This window comes from Haemaphysalis longicornis, unplaced genomic scaffold (genome assembly GCF_048455015.1).
Source record: "Haemaphysalis longicornis isolate Haplotype H1 unplaced genomic scaffold, Haemaphysalis longicornis Haplotype H1 scaffold_3, whole genome shotgun sequence".
NCBI lineage: Eukaryota > Metazoa > Arthropoda > Arachnida > Ixodida > Ixodidae > Haemaphysalis > Haemaphysalis longicornis.
The window spans coordinates 174,565,491-174,571,171 of record NW_027526335.1 but is presented as its reverse complement, the minus strand read 5'-3'; positions in this window follow the sequence as shown (position 1 = coordinate 174,571,171).

Genomic DNA, 5,681 nt, shown 5'->3' with positions numbered 1-5,681 from the left:
AGCAACTGGGACTTGTGAATCGAACACTTTACAGTGCGCACAGGGCTGGACGAGCGCGGGGACGCTGAGAGACTCCCCGCGGCGTTTTTTGACCCCACAAACGGGGCTGCACGTCTCTAATGAGAATACGACACATTGACCGGAGTTTTCCAGGCTTCCGCGAAAGTGCAAAGGATTCAGTACGTTGTGCGGTGTTTGTGGATGTTTTTTTTTTTTTTTCCTGTTCGCCTTTGTGTCAAACAGTTTTACCTCCAGATGTGGCGAAAATGGTGCAGCCGCGCATTGTACTTTTGGTGCCAACATGCGTCCACGTGCGCTTAGGCGCGTGTCGCAGCGTTAATTATGGTCTGGGTGAGAGCGACATCGCCCTGCTGAGGGAAATACTGCAGCTCATACTTTAAAATTTGGAGCACGTAGCTGACCGCGTGGGACACCACGTGCACGCCTAAGCATTTCTAGTCCAGCTGTTTTTCACCCATGAGAAGGGAGTGAGGTGGCATACATGAAGTAGGCGAAGGCTCTGCAGAAGAAAGTTCGAAAAAGTGAAACCGCGAACTGTACATCGGCCGTTAACGAGTGTTGCTGTTGGATAATTTTTTATAGAAATGAAGTAACTGTAACGATATTTCTTGTTACAGTTACTCCATAAAAATTAACAGTGTTACAGTTACAAGTTCATCTAACTTAAAAGTAACTAGTTACAGTTACAAGTTAATTAAAAAACTAACTAGTTACCGGTAACGTGTTACTAGTAACTAGTTACTGCCCAAGACTTCTCTCATTCCACCGTGTGCTGCCACCCTCCCTCCGGGTCTTACCTGTGCCGGGGAGGCTGCGCTTATGAGGATTCGGGTAGGGGTGGCCTTAACTACCATCGCGAGCCGGCAATGGCCTCAATTCCGAGATTTTTTACAAACCATGGTTGCCCAGTTTGCCACCGCAGCGACGCGATCGCCGACCTCCGCCACTTGCTGTGGTCCTGCCTCGCCTTGAGGCCGACGAGACTGCGGCACCTTGCAACAACAGGCCTCCGCGTAGACGACGCCTCCGCATACGCCGCGTGGATGCATGCGCGCCATCATCGTTCACTCCTTGACTTCATACGCCAAGAGAACATTTCCATTTTCATCTAATCACCTTTCGTCATCAACTCATACCCCCATATATAAGCGCTGTGGGAAAATAAACGCTCAGAAAAATTTACACTAGACTAGCAGAGCCTGGTCAATCCCCTGATGAAGTACCATACGGGTCGAAACAATTATTCCCCTCCTTGTCATCGCTATCATTATCAGTGTGTCCAAAAGAAAGACGACACACTGCGAACTGCAGCGCACGCAGCGCGGCAGCGAGCGCCGGAATCCCCGCGACCATGGCCGGCATGGCGTGGACCTTGCACCCAGCCCTCTTCTACGAAAAGTACGGCACCGTCCTCGTCCAGCTATGGGACTCCGGCGCCTTGGGCACTCTCTTCTGGCCACTCAGGCGACTCTCCAAGAGCATCGGTGACGCCGTCGCGGCCGGCCTGAGCCAGCTGCCTCGCTTGACTGACTCCTCCAAGGCTGATGCCGAGGATTCCAAGGCGCTGCTCATAGACGACAGCAAAGTCACAGAGGACGAGGCATGCACGCGGGTGAACCGCGAGCTGGGAGATACGTCGCCCGATCCGAGCACGTCGGAGGAGAATGAGCTGGCCTTCCAAGGCGACCTGTACACGCGACTCAGGCGGAGTCGCAGACAGAAGGAGCGAATCAAGAAGATACGCGCGAGTCGGGAGCAGATCCTAGGCGACGACACCACGAGCAGCACCAGCGACACCGGGAGACGCAAAAAGCGGCGGCGGCGAAGCCATCCTGCGCCAATGGGTAACAGGGCTCTGCGCAAGGAGTTCGGTCAAATAGGGACACCGCTGACCGACATGTCCGGTGCGGCACCGCGCGGCGTCGTCTTGGACGTTTCAGACACGAGTTCTCTCAGCACTCCCTCGAAAGATGAGACAGGCGGCGATGTCGGCGTTGGTGGCGTGCGCAAAATCACGCCCAGTGAGCTGCTAGCGGACAACGACAGACTCAAGATGTTCAGGGCTGCATCTGGTACGGCGAAGAGGGCTCCGGCCTCCCCCCCACCTGAGCTCCAGCAGCCGTCCTCAGGTACGCCGTCGTCAGTTACGCCGTCCGAGACGGCTTCTGTCGCCATTGATGCGGCCGGAGGACCCGTGACCAGCGTTGCTAAACCCACATGTGCGCAAGTGGTCATCCCTCCTGTGATATCACCCTTTATTGAAACCGAAGCGAACAAAATAGCTGACCTGCCTGCCTTGGGAAACTCACCCACATCACCATCCACGGAAACCCCTGACCTCCCATTTTCGCGTGTTCCTGGACAAATGAGTTTGTCTTCTCCGGAAAACATCGGCAGCAAAAGCGATGATCCGAAGTTTGCCGACGACGACGCGACGATTGCGTACAGAGTTAATGATGAATCTCCGTTTGAGTTCACGCATGATTTAGCTGATGAGTGCGCAATGGACGACTGGGGCAACAAACTCCGGCTTGAAGCGCAGGCTTGTCCAGAGAGTGAGGAAATGAGCCCTCCAACGGAGTACGGGATTGAGCTTTCACCTGCCCTGCCGGACAATAGCAAGGAAGAAGGGCGACCTTCCCTTCAGGGATCGGAATTGCCCGCTGACAAAAGTTATGCTACGCCTAAAGCAGGTGTTGGAGCAGAAGGGTCAGTAGATGAACATTGCTCGGGTACTTTAACATCAGCGGCGTGCAACGAACATGAGGAAGCCGGAGAGGGTCACGCAGGGGCAGAAGTACCGAAAGAAATATGCAGCAAATCAGCCCATAAAATCCCCCACAAACCCAAGAAGCACCACCACAAGAAGCGCCACCACAAGATGCACATCGCCGAAAAGCCTGAGACGGTGCCGCCAGTAAAACCCCCTGGTCCCGCACAAGTAGTGCCACATGAAGATATGTCGCCGTCAGAAACCGCAGACAACGCCGATAGCGCCATCCTCGATGCTGCACCTAAGCGGCACCACCACTCGAAGAAACACAAGAAACACGCTAAACACGGCCGAAGGCGGAGCTCCACGATGAAAAAGAAGGAGGAAGGTAAGAAAGCTCCGTCTGCGCAGGCCACAAGCACTGGCCCGACGACAAGCGGTGATTTTCCATCGGGGCAAATCGCGGAGGGCACGGCGGATCACCCAGAGAAGGCACTGGATGGCGTCAAGGGTGCGAGTCGAGTCATCAGGCTGTTGCCATCCATGGACACTACTGGATCGGAGTCCACGCACAGTTCGCATAGGGACTCCGATTTAGAGCACCACACCCACAACGCGGCCTTAATCGAAGGAAAGAACGTCACTGTTCACCTAGATGTATCCAGCGCCCACAAGAAGCCCATGTTCTGGCCATTCGTCACCAAGAAGCACGCAAAATAAAAGTCAGCGAAAGCTTCTTGAATCCCCTTTGCCTGAATTCTTCGTAAGGCTCATTTGCATCGGGAAGTGTTTCCGTCACCGCATGGCGGCAGCTGTGAAAATCTGTAGCTTCTCTCTTACAGGTGCAGCGGACAGCTGGATCGAGTCAACGCACAGCCACCGAGAATAATACTCCGCACTAAACATAGCAGTGTTGCCACCGTTGCACTGTTGTGAAGTTGAAAAAACAAGCTACGCTTTGCATAATATAGCTGTCTCTAGGTATGACTTATCATCCGTGCGAAAAGTTGTTAAACGTAATAGGGAAAGTGTTCACACTTTCAGAACAGGTTAACTTAGGTTCGGTATACATTTATTGATGCCTGCAAATCGACGGTTTTTACGTGCCGCGACGCGGGCCTGTCGTCGACCTATAGGGTTTGCTTTTAGAATGCACAGCGCCAGCACATCCCGTTGCCGGGTCGCCTGGTCTATGTTATAAGTTCAGAGCACTTTAGGAGGCCGCCTTGTCGTCGTAGCTCGCTGTCACAATCTCAAGCGACTGCCGGAACGAGGCGCGCAGCGAGATAACGGACCTCAGTAGAGCCCCACGGAGTACCATAAAGGCGTAACCTCCTCCCCCCCCCCCCCTCCTGTCTATTTAGTTAGGAGTCCTCGTTGGGTTGCTTTTTTACGATAGAAAAGTAGCCGCCCCAACGCGTTCCAAACTGCGCAGTAAGGCGTCGGCACGCGCAGGATGAAAAGCAAGCACAAAACAGAGCATTAGGATGACATTTCGATTCTGCAGAAAGAGTTCAAGAGTTCAAGAAGAAAACAGTTCAAGAAGAAAACAGGTGAACAGGATATGCCTTTTAGTATGCTGTGAATGATCTCATGACGCCATGTCACTAGCACAGACACGCGCGCTCCGCCAGCGCGCGCTCCGCACCCCTCATTCTCCTCCCGCAACGCAGCGTAACTGAAAACTAACTGGAACTTGAGTCGGCTAAGAAAGTTGACCTGGCTAAAGCCCGTACTACATGGAGCGATTTCGCCTGCGAATTCGCTGATGCGGCGCCGCTCGTGCGGCAAAACCACCTTTTTTCGTTGCTGCGGCAAAGTGCCAAACATTTGAAGCGGTCGAGCAAACGCCGCTCGTTCAGCGTGTGCGGCGTAGAGGGGCCGGACCTGCGGCCAATAGGAGCACACCTCGGCACCACTTGCACGCTTGGAAACCAGATGGCGTTGCTTGTATGAGCGCGACAAAAGCGCGGGCACACCAAAACGTTTGTCTTCTCTGCTGTGTGTGCGTATATTGATAAAGAATAGGCGATTCTTATATAAAACCGCAAATAAACTTATATTTACCGCAAACCAGGCAGAAACAGCTTGCCAAGAAAGTAAAATAAAACCACCCTTGTTAAAATCACAACCTTTGCTGGTGGCAAACTTAATTCAGTCTGCAAACAAAGCGCATCTGAAATGCGAAAATCGCGGCGTTCGCAGTGCGAATGTGCGTTCCAGCGGATTCGCAGGCGAAATTCGCTCCATGTAGAACGGGCTTAAGAAGTTGGCTAAGAAAGTTCACCTGGACAACAGAAGTCGGAGACAATTTTTTTTTTTTAATGCAGAGCATTTCAGTAACTCACGATGTCACCCGCGTTGACGTCCGTAGTCCGCATCGCTCCCCCTACACCGTATAAAAAAATAATACTTACCGGCGCCAGGTTTCGATCCCACGACTCTGCGGGCGGAACGAAAGGTACATGGTGCTCTCCCCACTGCGCCACAAAGCCGACACAGAATGGATGGTTACGGACGCGCCTTATATCCTTTACTCATTCAACCGTCGGCCACAGGTGCGCCCTTTCCCCCGCGTCCTCCTCCCCTTCTCTCCGCTCGCAACACCCTCTCTCGCCGCGTTCGGTTCGGGCGCACAACAGGTGGGGACGTGCGCAACACCCTCTCTTGCCGCGTTGGGTTCGCGCTGAGCAACAGCGGTTCGCGCGCAAGAACAGGTGGGGGCGCTCGCATCGCGCTCTCTCGCCGCGGTCGGTTCGCGCTTAAACCAATATGTCGTTCGCGCGTGCTCCGGTCGCTAACATCTGTGGCGTGATCGTGACGTCAACATCACGCGTTCGTGTGGTGGCGCGATTTCGGCGCTATAACACTCTCTCGCGAGGGGCATTGGATTGGATTGGCTTGGATTGGATTGGATTGGATTGGATTGGATTGGATTGGATTGGAT